We start from the raw sequence: 18,535 nt of genomic DNA on the forward strand, positions 1-18,535 counted from the left end.
TTATCTGTTTTCTTTTTCTTATTTCTTTTCCTACATTTGATCCTTATACAAAACCTTTGTTGGAAATAATACTAAGAGGGGGGGTGAATCAGTATTATCAAGCCCAATTTTTCCCTTTTTCAAATTCAGATGGTATATGCTACTTCAGTTAATTAAACCCATGAATATACGCAACTATGCAGAAGGAAACCCACGTATATAATGCAAACTTTTAATTTACTTTATCTTTCTGATGTTGATTTTTAATCTGTGTTTCAGAAGCAAATAACCAGTAACCAGAAACAGTAAAACAGACCAGAAAGACAATCGCACACAAGAACACAAGATATAAGGTGGAAACTCAATGTGGGTGAAAACCACCTGCTGCAATTCGTCTCTATCTTCTCTTTAATTAGAAACTTATTTTTACAATTGTACTGGTGGAGTCCTTTACCAGTACACATGCTGCAACTTGCAGAGAGCTACAACCCTCTCTCGTTTTCCAGCTTCTCCTGGAAGGGAGATACAACCCCCTTAGCTCTTGCACTAGCCAAGATACTAGTACGTAGGTGCTGGCCTACAGAAGGCTACAACCTTCTCCTTCTTTCAGGGACCACGTTTCATAAATTTTCAGACTGGATCCACAAATAACATCAAGAATTTATGCATCAAACAATCACCTTTTCACCAATCAAAACTAAATCAAAGTAAACACTTCTTTGACGACTGTACCCAGATCACAGTAACAGTAACCACACACCAAATCTGAACCTAGAACACTGCAGCAATAAACAGAAGCAGCAAAATCACAACTCAAAATATATACGCTACTTTAATAGCCTGAAACCTGCATGCATACGCTTCTGTGTATGGAACAACCTGCGTATATGCTGTTTTACTTCACTGAGACAGCATATATACACGCCTTCACTTCACTAAACCTGCGTACATATCTATAAAGGATAATTCGCTCTTTCAGAAATTCAAACACTAATTCACCCAGATCATCAGTTTTATAGATCAAGAAAGCGCCACATATAACAGATCAAAATCATACAAAAAATACTATCATTCAAGCTTAAGGATTATGATCCATCAATAGAACTTATCCATCTCTTTGCGCTAAGGTTCCTCCTTCATTCAGATCCAGATCTGCACCATAACCCAATTACCAGTATTCCAGATCTAGCACTTTATCAGATATTCAATAAAAATTCAGATGATCCCATGCCACATGATCTCCTTCCTCTTTTATAGTTTTAGGCCTTCCACAATACCACGGTCCAAAACCATAATAAACCAATACCACGGACCCAATACCTGGGATCAACACATCTGATGAGGTACCATGGTCCAAAACCATACGTTCAAATACCAAGGACTAACTACCATGGACCAAAGGTAAGTTCTCCAACATATACGCGCTTTTCCTTGCATGAAAGTGCATATACGCACACGCGCCTTTGAAACAAATAACCTGCGTGTATATGCATCTTCGTCTAGATGAACCTGTGTATATGTCTTTTCCTTCATTCTGAAAGCCTGAACTGAGATCTATTACCAAAGAGAGTTGCCATCAAGGACAACACCTGTGCCATAGCTCCAAACCTGTGCCATAATGCCAACAATCTCCCCCTTTGGACTTGATGGCAACCCAAAATCCTCAAAGTCATTCTCCCCCTTTGTCATCAAGGGCAAAGGGTTGTGCTCCCCTTGAGTACATGCTGAAATTTCTACCCTGTCGTGTTGACCATGCTCCCCCTGACTGTAGGCAAGATCTTCAAAAGATGTTCTTCAAGAAGAACCATGACTTATACATCATAAAAGACCTTCCTATCACCAAAAGACTCAATACATACATCCATCACCCAACCAAGTGGGGATTATCCACCCAACCAAGTTCATTACATGTTCATCCCAGGCATAGTGGGGAAACCAAAATAGGTTGTTACATGACCTTGACACCATAAAAGAGATACCACAAAAGAGATACATGACATAGAGACGAAATATCTAGAATAAGGCTTATGAAAGTCACAAATAACTGATAGTAGCAACATCTTTCAATCACCATACAAATCAGCAACCAAGATTTCCTTATGTTCTCCCTCTGCCTTTGTCCCACTTGAAACCAACAACAGCTGAGATCTAGAACCAAAAGCTTCTAAGATAATGCCAACAATGCATTATTAGAAGATTATCTGCTCCCCCTGAACCTGTGCTGGATGGTCTCAGTCAGACCCATATCAGAATATCTTCAACCAGAGCCTATCCCTACTGATATCCATCAAACCTCCATATACGCAACTGTCTCTACACAAACCGGCGTATGTACGCGGATCCTCCTCAGGCAACTCGCGTACACCCATTTTTCTCTAAAACAAACAAGTTTTAACAGCAAGATGATGCATCAACTACTCCCAGCTTCTGTCTGAGGTATTCAAATGTTTCCCCGGGTAGTGGTTTGGTGAGAATATTAGCAACTTGTTCCTTAGAAGGAACATACTCCAATTTGACCTTTTGTTCCAACACTTCTTCCCGGAGAAAGTGATAATTGATCGGTATGTGCTTGGTCTTTGAATGCATGACTGGGTTCTTTGAAATGTTGATTGCACTTGTATTATCACATAATATGGAGATGGGTGGTGTATAAGTGATTTGAACGTCTTGCAAGGTTTGCATCATCCAAAGAAGTTGAGTGCAACAAGATGCAGCAGCCACATATTCTGCTTCAGATGTAGTTAAAGCAATCGAACTATGTTTCTTGCTGAACCAAGATACTAATCTGGAACCCATAAAGAATGCACCACCACTTGTGCTCTTCCTGTCATCCATGCTTCCAGCCTAATCTGCATCTGTATAAGCATGAAGAGTGAGATCTGTATCTCTAGGATACCATAAGCCATAGTTTTGAGTTCCTTGAAGATACGTGAAAATTCTCTTCACTGCCTGAAGATGAGTTTCCTTTGGATTTGCCTAAAATCTTCCAACTATTCCCACTGCATGCATGATGTCTGGTCGGGTGCCTGTCAAATAAAGTAGACTTCCAATCATAGATCGATAGGTTGGTTGATGCACTGCTACTGATTCATCATTTTCACTGAGGCTGCATCCTGTAACCATGGGGGTACATGCTGGTTTCGAATCTTCCATGCCATACTTCTTCATAATCTACTTGAGGTACTTGGTTTGAGACAAGAAGATACCGCCTTCATTTTGTTGGATTTGCAATCCAAGAAAGTATGTCAGTTCTCCAAGCAAGGACATTTCAAATTCTTTCTGCATCACCAAGGCAAAGCTTTGACTCATAGCTTCTTCATTGCTTCCAAAGATAATATCATCTACGTACACAACAAGTATTAGCAATTTGTCATTTTCAATTTTTATATAGAGATTGCTATCTGCTGATACTTTTGAAAAACCTTTTTGATGAAGATATTTGTCCAAACGGTAGTACCAAGCCCTTGGAGCCTGTTTAAGACCATAGAGAGCCTTTTTTAGTCTGCATACAAGATTTGGATCATTCCCAAGAATGAAACCATCTGGTTGCTCAATGTACACTTCTTCTAAGTCTCCATTCAGAAAGGTTGATTTCACGTCCATTTGAAATACTTTGAACTTTTGAAAGCTTGAGAGATCAAGGAACATTCAGATGGCCTCGAGTCTAGCAACGGGAGCAAAAGTTTCTTCAAAGTCTATTCCTTCTTGTTGAGCATACCCTTTACACACAAGTCTGGCCTTGTTTCTGATTACTTCTCCATTTTCATTCAACTTATTTTTAAAGATCCATTTTGTTCCTATGACATTCTTATCTTTTGGTCTAGGAACCAACTCCCAAGTGTTGTTCTTTTCGATCTGCTCAAGTTCTTCATCCATTGCCTTGACCCAGCATTCATCTTTGCATGCCTCTTTTACATTTTGTGGCTCAGTGGGGGAGAGCAATGCCAAATAGCTTGAGGCTTCTGCAATTGTTCTTCTTGTTTGTACACCCGCCTCTTTCTGTCCCAAAATCTAAGATTTTGGATGATTCTTCTGAACGTACCTGGATGGAGTCTTTTCGTCTATCCTTATATGTTCCTCTAATGCCTCTTGACGTTCTTCTTCATCATCAGTTTGATTTGGAGAGTAGTCTTCATCCTCTTCGATATTTTCATAATTTACTTGCCTAGGAATGTATCCTTTTTCATCAATCACTACAGTAATGTTGTCAACAATTATTCCAAGTCTTTTATTGTAACACTTATATGCTTTGCTGTGGGGAGAATAACCAAGGAGAATGCCTTCATCTACTCTAGGTTCAAGTTTGCCAAGCTGTTCATCATTATTCTTAATGTAGCATTTGCTTCAAAAAAAATTGAAATGCTTTACCGAAGGAGTCTCACCATACCAGAGCTCATGAGGAGTTTGAGTGCTGTTCACTCGGACATTTGTTTTGTTGAGAATAAAAACTGCAACAAATGCAGCTTCACCCCAGAAGGTTGCGGGAGTTCTAGACTCATCAAGCATAGCACGAGCCATTTTTTGAACCGTTCTGTTCATCCTTTCCACCACTCCATTTTGCTGAGGAGTCCTAGCTGTAGAGAATTCCCTTCTTATTCCATGTTCTTCACAGAAATCGAAAAATTCATTTGAGGTAAACTCCCCACCTCTGTCAGACCTGAGACACTTAATTTTGTGATCTGATTCATTTTGAACCAAGGCTTTGAAAGATTTGAATTTTTTGAATGCTTCGTCCTTGTGTTTCATAAGTCCTAATGAAACGATCCTGGAGAAGTCGTCAATGAATAATATAAAGTATTCTTCTCCTCAAGGTGACCTTGTCCTAAATGGACCACATACATCTGTATGGACTAGTTCAAGAGGCTTGCTGGCTGAGCCTTCCTTCTCAGGAAAGTTGGTTCTGGTTTTCTTACCAAACTGACATGATTTGCATATGGTGTTGTCTGGAATTTTGATATCTGGGAGACCATGAACTGCTTGATATTTGCATGCTTTCCTTATTTGTGAAAAGCTTAGATGCCCCAACCTCTGGTGCCATAACCAGTGTTCATCATCCTTTCTCAAATAACATTGTTGTTGTCCTTCTTCAAATATGTATAAGTTATTTGGAGTTCTTCTGCCTTTGATCACTGTTTTTCCTGTATCAAGATCACAAACACTACATCCATTTGATCGAAATATTACCTCAGTTCCTTGATCGCACATCTGACTGACACTCAGGAGATTATGCTTCAAGCCATCAACATACAAAACGTTTCCAGCTTTGACCCTTTCTTTCAAATGAGCAGTGCCTTTTCCTTTTACTGCAGGGGTATCATTTCCACAAGAGACTTTCTTTCCCTTTTCTAAAACACTATATGATTCAAGTTTTTCTTTATCACCTATCATATGCTTCGAACATCCACTGTCGATGTACCATAGATTTTCCTGTCTTTCTGCATAAAAAGCTATCCCACATCTTTCTGGTTGTGGTTCCTTCATTCTCCATGTTTTGGCATCCGGGGTTTGTTCCTTCTGAGTTGTCTTCTGAAACCTGCTCCTGCATTTAGACTCTTCATGACCGAAGTTATTACAAATAGAACATTCAATTTCACTTTCAAGGGCGGAAAAATTGTTATAGGTCCTCTTCGTGATTCTAGACATACTTCTTTGTTTTTGAGCTTCTCTAGTCATGATTGTCTTATAGGCAACACATTGAGCTGCTTTGTGACCAAAGTTATGGCAAGAGAAACATTGCCCATTGAATAAAATTCTGCGATTATCAAATCTATCATCCAACCGATTGTAGTTTCTGCCAATATCCATTCTCGAGGAAAATTGGGAAGATTTTACCTGTGGCTGGTTATAGCTTCTGTTTGTCCTTAAGGTAGTTGGCCACTGATTTTCTTGATAGTATTTGTTCGTTATTGAGGTAAATTGTCCCTGATTTACCTGATGATTTCTATTAGGCCTTTGCTCGCTCCTCCTTGCTGCATCAAGATAACTTTTGGAGGTGGATGCTTGAGATGCTTCTCCATTATATCCAAGGCCTGTCTTGATTAGTGGAGAACGCTGCACATTGATAATCTCATCTAGAGTTTCAAATCCTTTAACAAATTTAATATTAAGAGCTTTTGTTTTCTCAATCTCTTTTGTAAGACCAACAATTTCACATTCCAATTTTTCAAGATGTTTTTCCCTTTCAGCCAGTTGACATTGCAGAGAATCAATAATCACATTTTTCTCTTCTAAGCAAATTTTGAGATTAGAAATCTCTTCATAAAAACCTTCTTCATCTATAGCATCCATGTAATCATCATCTTCAAAAGCCATTAAAAGTTTATAATCATTACCTCGTTCATCTTCGTCACTATTTGAAAGTCCATCACTATCTTCATGAGTGTAATAGCTTTTCTTGTTTGCATTCTGTTTCTTGTTCCATCTAATAGGTTCCTTCCCCTTTTCAATCTTATCCTTATGAGGACATTTGGCAGCATAGTGACTGACTCTTCCACAAGCAAAGCATTTGAAAGGTAACTTACCTCGGAATCGTCCAGCACCCCATTGAAGATTTTTGACAAAATTTGATTCTTATTCGTGTCCTGACTCATAGTAATCTCCTTTGCTGGAAGCCTTGAAGGTAGCTTCTCTCCTGTCTGATGGACCTCCTTTTCTTATTTCATAAGTAGTTAGAATTCCATGCAGCTATGACATTTTAAGGTTTTGTAGATTCTCCTTTTCTGCTATTGCAAACACTTTAGATTCAAACCTAGGTGACAAAGATCTTAGAACTTTTTCAACCACAACAGCCTCTTTTATTTCTTCACCCAAGTTTTTCATACAATTAACAATCTCATCTACACGAAGAAAATAGTTAGCCACACTTTCATCATTGTACATTCTGAGATTTTCATACTAAATTCTGAGGGTTTGAAGTTTTGCTCGTTTTACCTGATCATCTCCTTCATAGCTCAATACAATCTTGTCCCATATTTCTTTTTGGGATTTAAACTGCATAACCTTGACAAATTCTGATTGAGATAGGCATCCTAATAGAGTATTGACCGCCTTTGCATTTGTTTCATATTTCTTCTTCTCAGCCCGATCTGTAGGAGTTGCTGATGGAAAAGTATACCATGTTTCTATGATATCCCAGACTTCTGTACCAAGAGATTGAATATAGGCAGTAACTCTTACCTTCCAACATATGAAGTTTTTCCCATCAAAAATCAGTGGCCTGATTGATGCTTCCCTCTCGTAGTTGCTCATGATGAACGATCTTCCTTCAAGTGATCAAGCTTCTTCTGAAGGACCTGCTCCGATACCAATTGTTGGAAATAATACTGAGAGGGGGGGTGAATCAATATTATCAAGCCCAATTTTTCCCTTTTTCAAATTCAGATGATATACGCTACTTCAATTAATTAAACCCGCGAATATACGCAACTATGCAGAAGGAAACCCACGTATATAATGCAAACTTTTTAATTTACTTTATCTTTCTAATGTTGATTGTTAATCTGTGTTTAAGAAGTAAATAACCAGTAACTAGAAACAGTAAAACAGAGCAGAAAGACAATCACACACAAGAACACAAGATATAAGGTGGAAACCCAATGTGGGTGAAAACCACCTGTTGCAATTCATCTCTATCTTCTCTTTAATTAGAAACTTCTTTTTACAATTGTACTGGTGCAGTCCTTTACCAATACGCAGGCTGCAACCTGCAGAGAGCTACAACCCTCTCTTGTCTTCCAGATTCTCCTGGAAGGGAGCTACAACCCCCTTAGCTCTTGCACTAGACAAGATACTAGTACGTAGGTGCTGGCCTACAGAAGGCTACAACCTTCTCCTTCTTTCAGGGACCATGTTTCATAAATTTTCAGACTGGATCCACAAATAACATCAATCAAACATCAAGAATTTCTGCATCAACCAATCACCTTTTCACCAATAAAAACTGAATCAAAGTAAACACTTCTCTGACGACTGTACCCAGATCACAGTAACAGTAACCACACACCAAATCTGAACCCAGAACACTGCAGCAATAAACAGAAGCAGCAAAATCACAACTAAAAATATATACGCTACTTTAATAGCCTGAAACCTGTGTGCATACGCTTCTGCGTATGGAACAACCTGCATATACGCTGTTTTACTTCACTGAGACAGCGTGTATATGCGCCTTCACTTCACTGAACCTGCGTACAGATCTATAAAGGATAATTCGCTATTTCATAAATTCAAACACTAATTCACCCAGATCATCAGTTTTATAGATCAAGCAAGCACCACTTATAATAGATCAAAATCATACAAAAAATACTATCATTCAAGCTTAAGGATTATGATCCATCAGTAGAACTTATTCATCTCTTTGCGCTAAGGTTCCTCCTTCATTCAGATCTAGATCTGCACCATAACCCAATTACCAGTATTCCAGATCTAGCACTTTATCAGATATTCAATAAAAATTCAGATGATCCCATGCCACATGATCTCCTTCCTCTTTTATAGTTTTAGGCCTTCCACAATACCACGGTCCAAAACCATAATAAACCAATACCACGGACCCAATACTTGGGATCAACACATCTGACGAGGTACCATGGTCCAAAACCATAGGTTCAAATACCAAGGACTAACTACCACGGACCAAAGGTAAGTTCTCCAACATATACGCGCTTTTCCTTGCATGAAAGTGCGTGTATATGCACACGCGCCTTTGAAACGAATAACCCGCATGTATACGCGTCTTCGTCTAGATGAACCTGTGTATATGTCTTTTCCTTCGTTCTGAAAGCCTAAACTAAGATCTATTACCAAAGAGAGTTGCCATCAAGGACAACACTTGTGCCATAGCTCCAAACCTGTGCCATAAGGCCAACAACCTTTTCATTGAATATGACATCTCTTCTCCTAATGATTTTGTGTTTTTCATAATCATAAAAGAGATAACCAAAATCATTAATGCCATATCCAATAAAGGTACATTTATTTTATTTTGCCTCAAGCTTTGTTATATTTTCTTTATTAATGTGGACAAAGGCTTCACAACCAAAAGTATTTAAAAATGAGTAGTTTACCTTTTTACCTATCCATGCCTCCTCTGGAATACCACCGTCCAATGAACTTGAAGGCCTTCTGTTTATTAGATAAGTTGCAGTATCTACGACATCTGCCCAAAATTGTAAAGGAAATCTTGCATGCAATCTCATGCACCTTGCACACTCCATGATTGTCCTGTTCATCCTTTTTGACACAACATTTTCTTGTTGTGTTCCTAGAACTATCTTCTCTCTACGAATTCCATTCTCCGAACAGTACCTATCAAATTCTTTGCTACAATATTCAACTCCATTTTCTAATATGAGACACTTCAACCATTTTCTTGTCTCATTTTCAACCAAAGCTTTCCATTTCTTGAAAGTATAAAATACATCAAATTTATTTCGAATACAATAAATCCAAGTTTTTCTAGTTTCATCATCAATAAAAGTAACATAATAATGAGATCCACCAAGAGATGATACCTAAGCAGGTCCCCATACATCTATATGCACAAGCTCTAATTTTTTTTCTCTTCTTTTCTTTCCCAACTCTGAGGAATCTGACTATCTTCCGTTTTCCATAAACACAATTCTCACAGAATTTTAAATCAACATGCTTCAAACCTGGAAACAAATTTCTTGAGTGAAGAATCTGCATCCCCTTCTCACTCATGTGCCCAAGCCTATGATGCCACAATGTTGTATATTCTCATGTAGAGGTTAAAGCATTAGCAAAATTAGAAATACCATGGCATAAATACAATGTACCAACCTTTTCTCCTTTTTCTATTACCATGGCTCCTTTAGTGACCTTCTAGGTTTTATTTGTAAAAGTTGTTACACAACCTTCACCTCCCAACTGCCCTATTGAAATCAGATTTTTCTTCAAATCTGGAACATGCCTTACCTCCTTCAATAGCCATTGGTTTCCATTCTACTGTTTTATGAAAATTGTACCCACTCCAATGATTTTACAGGATTTATCATCACCTAATCGTACCTGTCCAAAATCTCCTTGAACATAATCATGAAAATGTTTCCTAGCAGGTGTGGCATGGAATGATGCCCCTGAATCTACCACCCAAGCATCAATAATATTTTCTAATGAAATAATCAAAGCATCTTGCAACACATCACCTGTCACATTTGCTTCATGATTGTTTTCTTGTTGCGCATCTCCTTCTTTTCCCTTCCAAGACTTGCAGTCTTTCTTCATGTGTCCTTTCTTCCTACATTTCCAACACATTATGCCCGATCTAGACTTGGATCTGCCTTTCCTTGACTTACTGCGATATCCTGGGCTCTTTCCTCTTTCCTTTTTTCTTCCCCTAGTTTCTATATTCAAAGCACTACCTAATGTATCACCAGAGCTTTTCTGTTGCATTTCCTCGCTAAGGATTGCACCGAAAACATCATCAAACTTTAAAGTACTAGATTCAGAGACAAAGTTACTAATGGCCATAACTAAACCATTCCAACTTTGTGGCAATCAGCATAGAAATAATAGAGCCCTACCTTCATCATCAAAAGTTATTGTTGAAAATAGCAACAAGAAATGCTAAATATAGAAGTGCTAAAAATAGCACTGCCATAAATAGCATTTTGAGATACCTTCCTATTTTAGTTAGCCCCTGAACTAAAATTGAGAAGTAAAATTTGAATTTGTTCTTAGCAGTTGTTCGATTAATAATTAATTAATTCATCTTGAGTTAACTAGTTGGATAAAATCAAACATGAATTCTATGTGAGGACATGCAACAGTTATCCCATTGATTGAGGAATTTATCCCTTAGTTAAAGAGAGAAGGATGAGTTGTAATTTGAGTTGTAATTAGTTAGCTCAGTTAAATGAGTTAAGTCCAGTTAGATTAGTTCAAATAGTTTGTTAAACTAATTGTGAGTTCAGTTAGTTAATGCATACATGCATGTAACTACTGTACTTCAGATAACTTAATATTTCTCATAAATAACTCATGCATGTCAGTTCAGACAGAGATCTAGTTGAGATCAGATGATGGGACAGTGTACTATCAGTTGCAGGAATATTCCATGGAAGATATCTCTTGCATGCAAAAGGAATTCATTCCTTGGATATTGCGCAATTACTTTTGGGTTTAATGAGTGTATGATGAGGCCAATTCACACAGGTGGTAGCATTGGACCCCAAGGAAAAATGCGCAAGGAAATAGGAGGCTTGGAGGGCTGAGGGAAGGCATATCTTGTGTCTATTCAGTCTGTGAGCTGTATTGTTGGATTGTACTGAGAAAAAGATAGCTTGTGAGTTGATTCTTTGTGTAATTTGAACATATTTCCGCTTGTATGATAATACGGAGATCAGGGTTTTTAGCTGAGGCTTTCCCTAGAGTATTCTTCTATGTTCATGTGTGATTGATTTCTCATTCTTAGTTCTATGTGCTCTATTTGATCTTTCTCATAATCGATTAAGCTTCTGCAAGTTTGTTGTAGAAGTAGATTTTGTATTTTGCTTTAGTATGTTGCATAATCTGTTGATCTACAGTGGGAATTTCTACAGTTACCCCTACAAAAATTAACTGACTGGTAACTGTATTAAATTCATTTAAATGATTAGCAACAGATCCACCTTCTGACATCTTCATATTAAATAAATGCTTCCTAAGAAATATCTTATTTGAGGTTGAGGGTTTTTCATATAGTTTGGCCAATGCCTTCATTAAACCCTCTGTTGTTGTTTCCTTTGAAATATTAAAGGCTATTGACACCGCTAAGAATAGTCGTATTGTTCCAAGTGCCTTTCTATCGAGAATATCCCATTCTTTGTTTGTCATACTCGTCGACTTCTTTGTCTTTCCATTCAGTGGTAGGTACAAATCTCTCTGATACAAATAATCTTCCATCCACATATTCCATAGCTGGTAGTTTTGGCTGTTAATTTTTTCAACCCTAAAACTACCATCTTCTACCATTGCTCTCACTCGAACTAGGAACCCTTCTCTCATGCGAGTTTATCAGCCAAATAAACCTTCGGCTCTAATACCAGTTTTTAGAAAATTAGATATTACAAAGAAATGGAATACATAAAATATATTGCAGAAATATAAAAACAGAAAACACATAAAACAAGAGAGACACAAATATACGTGGTTCAACCAATTTGGGCTACGACCACAGAGAAACAACTAGTCCTCCCTTTTATATTATCTAGCAAATTGAAGAGATACAACCTACCGCAGATCTGTTTTAATTCCCTTTTCGCTCTCACAAAATCTCCTCTCTTTCTCACTAAAAATACAAATCTACATATACACAATACAATTCCCTCATATATAGCGAGGGGTTGCCTTCTTGGGCAGAAAACCCTAAATTAAACATAACTTTTACCATCAAATCTTCGCCTAATGAATGACCCAGATTGACTATGAAATTACAACATTTGCAAGGAAATTTTACATCTATTTTTAGCTTCGGGGACGCTGCCCCCGATCCCCCACCCAGACCCCCTTTGTAGTGCAAATATTACGAGAAGCATTGCCACCACATTTTGAACTAGGGTCCAATGTTGTGATACCTCTGAATAAAGAAGATAATCAGGTTCCACACCTAACATTTTATTTATGTTCCGAGTATAATTTTTTTGGACATAAAATATAACCTAGGTTCAATAAATCTAACATGACATCGAAGTAGTAGTTTCTAAGTATGAAACCAAGGGAATTTGACACAGCTACTAACTCAAAGGATTTCAAGCTTTTAGCAAACAAGTGATTCAAGGGTTTATTCCACCATGGATACCAATGTTCGATATGAATATATACTGGAAGGGTGTTCGAACTATATTTAGTGGAGGGTTTGAATCACAGTCGCTATCAAGGAGAAAAAATTGTGGAACTTTTTCAACACCACAATAGTTCCACCAATTTCAAATTCAATTTCCCTAGACCTTAATGAGGTGAAAGAAGTGTAGGAATAGAGGATTATTTTGGATGGGTTTAAATACCACTTGATAAACATATGTCCAAGAATCATACAACTAAATAAATATGGGATGTGCTCACCAAGTTATACTAGAGTGATTTCCTGAGTAAAAAAATGGTACTAAAGGACAAGTTTCATAGCATAATAATTTCCAAGGGTGAGGATGTAGCTTCCTACTTCACCAAGATCACTCAACTATGGTATAATATGGTGGTTGTAGGGGAGATAATTCCTAAACTAAAATTGATGTGTATATCCTTGAATGGATTTAAGAAATAGTGGGATGTGTTTGTGAAATGCATCGTGAGTCGACAGAACCTTTAGACTTGGGAAAGAATGTGGGACAACTTCATACAAGAAGATAGTAGAGAAGGGTTTCAATGTGGTGACCAAATGAGGAAGTTTGAGGAGGAAATTATTTCCCTAGATGATAAGGGAAAACTGAGGGAAAACAAAGGACCAAGTTATGGGTTGAATTCTAAGGGAGATAAGATGAAAGACCATAGAAAAATAGAAGAAGAAAGTTGTTGCAACAACAAAAATGGATGAATTTGTAGCTATATTTGAAATGAGTTTTCACTCATTTCTTATCTCTCTAGTTTAGTAACCACCAGTGTGTGGTACATTGATAGTGGGACTTCTTACCACATGACGAGAGTTAAGGAGTATTTCACCAACCTGAAGGAGAAGGAAATGGAATTTTATGTAGAACTTGAGGATAATTTCAAGTACAAGGTAGTTGGAATTGGAATTTTCAAGTTTTAGAGGGAGTTTGGTAAACACTTACTGGTGAAAGATGTTTTGTATGTTTTTGGAATGACCAAAATTTTGACTTATATTGAAACCTTGGAAGTCAAGGATTACATTATGACCTTTGAGGATGGAAAGGTGTACATTTGGTCTAAATATTCCAAGACATCCAAGGTGATAGGATCAAAAAGGTAATTTATTGAGACTTCAGTTTGATCCAGCATAACTAGTAGTGAGTTGCATCTGAGAGTTGGGTGAGTTATGGCATAGGAGGGTGGCCCATCTACACCATGGAGCACTTAACATGCTCAAATAGATTCTGAAAATACTACCAACGTCAAGGTTGAGAAGCATGATGTGTGCAAGGGTTGTGCACTAGGAAAGTATGTCAATACCACCTTTCCAAGTAGTGATACTAGGGCCAAGAGAATTTTGGACCTAATTTATTCACATGTGTGTGGGATCATGTCACTAGTGTCCTTAAGTGGATTCCATTATTTTATGACCTTCATAGACAACTTCACCAGGAATACCTAGATATACTTCATGAAGAATATGGACAAGTTTTTCTATTGATTTAAGGAGTTCAAGCCTTTGTAGAAAACCAAACTAGGAGAAATATCAAGACACTCAGGTTCACCAAGGGAAGCAAGTACACCTCGAATTCCTTCAAGGGATTTTTTGCAATTGAGGGTATCAAAAAAGAGCTAACAATTCCTTACAACCCTCAGCAAAATGTGGTTGTGGGATGAAAGAAGAGGGTCATTTTTGGAGGATCCAAGGCCATGCTACACGACCAAGAGTTTCATATGTTTTTATGGGAAAAGGATTGAAACATTTTCGTTTATTTGTAGAACAAATTTCCACATAAGCCATTGGGAAGATTGACACCTAAGTAATATTTCACATGAAAGAAACCATATTTGTAACATGTACACATCTTTGGGTGTTTGGTATACTTCCATATTCCATTAGAAAAGAGGATAAACCTAGAACCTATTACTGAGAAGGGGATTCTTGTGGGGTGAAGTGAGACCTCAAAAGTCTAAAAAAATGACATTCCTACACTCAAGAAAGAAATGATAGGTAGGGATGTGAGATTTAAGGAGCAAAGGGCTCTTAGAATTTCTTGCAACACATACCCTTCAATAGTGGAGAATCAGGAGCAAGAGACGCCAAAGGTAGAAGTATTGCAGACACATCATGGTATTGTGACATAGAGTGGTGAGCAGAATGAGCAGACCAAGTAGGAGGAACAAGAAAAGTGGCAGATGGATCCTCTCACTCAATCTTAGACTCCCAACATAGGGAGGAAGGGATCCAAGTGGGCAGAGAAAAAATTATCAGACACTCAAAGGTACGTGGGTACTCCTAGATATTTAGTTAGATATAGAAAGGCAACACAAAAAAATTCCAGCTATATGGCATTAATGAGTGAGTTGATTGAGATTGATCCTTCCAAATTTCAAGAAGCATCCAATCATAATGTGCGGATGGGTGCTATGGTGGAAGAGTAATATTCCATCATCAAGAACAGTGTCTAGGAGGTTGTACCATGGCCAGAGGGAAAGATTGTGGTTGGCTCTAGATCGGTTTACAATATTAAGCATGTTGTTGATGATAGTGTGGATAAGTTCAAATATCAATTTTTTGCTAAGGGATTTTATCAGAACGAGGGGATTGACTATGACAAGACCTTCATCCCAAGACATATCCTCATTTATCAGAGTAGTGATTTCTATTATAGTGAAAATGGGTTGGAGGATTCACTAGCTGGACGTGAAGACATCCTTCTTGAATGGTGTGGTTGAGGAAGAGATTTGTGAGTAGTTAGAGGGATTTTTTATGCATGAGATGGATTCCCATGTATTCAAATTTAAGGGAGAATTATATGGACTCAAGTAGGCTCCTATGGCGTGGTATGCCAATATTAATAGTTACTTACTGGACACGGGCTTCACCATGATTGAAGTAGACCTAAACATGTACCACATTTGGGTCAAGGGAGAGACTGTCATTTTGGTACTTTATGTGGATGACCTATTTCTCATAAGTTGTGAGAAGCTCATAGAAGAATGCAAGACATACCTAGAAGCAGAGTTCAAGATGAAATATTTAAGGTTGATGCACTATTTTTTTGGTTTGGCGGTGTGGTAGAGATATGGAGAGATATTCCTAAGACAAGGGAAGTACACAGTTGAGATCCTAATGTATAAATTAATGTGTAGATTCAATACTTCTCATGAATTTTTCTAAATCACAATATTTGAAGCTACTCTATTGATCTGTGGAAGTTAATTTTCCATCTAAAACAATAATCATAGACATGCAAAAGGAAAAAAATAAACATGCACAGAGATTTATATAGGCAAAAAAAACTTCTCAAAACTCCTTACTATCTATATTGCAATAATTAGATAATAGAGAAGAAATACATATGCTTGCTCAAGATTGAGCACACCCTACAAGTTTATAGTCTATCCCTCTACCTGACTGACTGAACCTAGCCAACACTTAGCCAATTTCAAGCCTTCCCAAGCTCCTATTTCCTTGAATTATTCCTTTGGTAAATTTCCCTATTTTTTAGGAATTTCACACTCTAGAATTGTGCAATAGCCTTAGGTCATTCTCTCACTACATTGACCACCTGTACAAATTGGAACCTACTACAATTGATAGTACACTACCTTGGAATCTCCATCTCAACTAGGTAGCTAGAATTCTCTGCATGCAACAATTATTTTGGGTTGATTAATTAGTTAATTGGTTGATCACTGAGTGTGGTTTAAGTTCCACTTCCACAACTTGACCTCCACTAGTTGTTCTGATAGTTAGAACTAGTTAAATTAACAATAACTCAAATTAACTTAAATAGATTGCTACAAATTAGCAACCAATCATGTAGAAATGAACCCAAGCTTCCCCGAGTCGAATTTACTGAGTTAAATGAGTGACAAGTGCCACGTCACCTCAGTTAACTACCTCCAAGTATTTCACTAAAATAGAAATTCAATTTTTAATCTAGTTTGACCAAGGCAAAGTCAAAACTAGATTTTTTGCTACATTTTCAACACTCCCTCTAAGAAAGAAAGGGATTATCAACCACCCCTATCCTGCACCTGTGGAACTTGAAATTTCCTCTTGAAAAGGCCTTTGTCAAAATATTTTCATCCTGTTCCTATGTTGGAATGTACTACAACATAATCTGCTTTTGCACATAATCTCGTAGATGGCGATACCAGATATCAATATTCTTGGATCGATCATGAAAAATAGGATTTTCAAAGAGTTTGATACAACTATGATTATCATAGTAAATCATAGTAGGATCCATCATCTGACCAAACAAGCCAACAAGTATCTTCCTCATCCATATCGCCTTACATGTTGCTTGACTTGCAGTCATGTATTCTTCTTCTGCTAAGTTGAGTGCCACTGATCTCTACTTCCTACTGTACCAAGAAACTGTTGTGGACCCAACACTGAAAATTCAACTTGATGTACTCTTCCAGTATAAATGACTTCCTCCCTAATCTACATTAGTGAAGCAACACAACTTCACTCCCTCTATCTATCTATACCAAATTCCAAACTGGGTAGTGCCTCTTAGGTACCATAAAACATGATTTTCTACCCTCCAAAATAATTTGGTTGGCCTAACCATAGCTTGACTTATCTAGTTGACTTCATAACACATCTATGGTCATGTTTTCACAAGACACATGAGTGAACCCACCAACTGTCTGTAAACAGTTGCACCCACTTCCTCACTCGAAGTGGCATCCTCTTTCCTCCAGTTGGTCGTTAGAGGAGTCTCCATGGGTTTGCACCTATCCATGTGGAACCTCTAAAGTATCTCATTGGAATACTTACGTGGGAGATAAATAGTTTTCCATCACCTTGACATACTTCCATACCAAGGAAGTAGTGCATGAGACCCATGTCCTTCATCTCGAACTCTCTTGCAATGTCCTCCTTGAAATATCTCATCAGTTTCTCATCACTATTAAGGATCAAGTCATCGAGATATTAAAAAATAATCAACAATTTACCTTCTATGAAAATATAATATAAGTTTGCATCCACTTCACTTTGGTGAAGCCCAAACTGGTTAGATAGTTATCAATCCTGGTGTACCAAGCACGGGGTGCTTTCTTGAGACCATAAAATGCTCACTTGAGTTTACACACATGATACTCTCGATAAAAAGTCTCAAAGCCTTCTGATTGCTCGATATACACCTCCTCCTCAATAAATCCATTGAGGAATGCAGTTTTCACATCCATCTGGTGGATCTTCCACTCCATTTGTGCAGCTAAAGCAAGGATCGATCTTATGGATGAGTACCTCGCTACAGGATCAAAGGTCTCCTCATAGTCAATCCCCTTCACCTAAGAGTACCCCTTAGCTACAAATCTAGCATTGTACTTTTCTATGCTTCTTTCTACTATTTGATTCACCTCGGAGATCCATCTCGAGCCCAAATTGACTTGTTTGCTGGTCTCAAGACCACTTTCCAAACATTGTTCTTCACAATGGATTTGTACTCCTCCACCATTACATCAACCCATACTGATTTATATACTACTTCCTCGAATTAGGATGACTCATTCTCTACTAGCTCAGTCATTATAGCCATACAACCAATGTACTGATTTGGTGACCTTCTTTGTCTACACTGATTTAAACGAGCACCCACATTCTCTCTCACATCCTACACAAGTCTCTCAGCATCTCTGGTTCTCTTCCTTCCTTCTCTGGATGATTATACTTGAGTGGTTGTCTCCACTCTCTACACCTCAACTTGTGGATGCTCCACAA

Source organism: Pinus tabuliformis, chromosome J (genome assembly GCF_031772625.1).
Source record: "Pinus tabuliformis cultivar Carrire ecotype Pingquan chromosome J, CPIR1, whole genome shotgun sequence".
NCBI lineage: Eukaryota > Viridiplantae > Streptophyta > Pinopsida > Pinales > Pinaceae > Pinus > Pinus tabuliformis.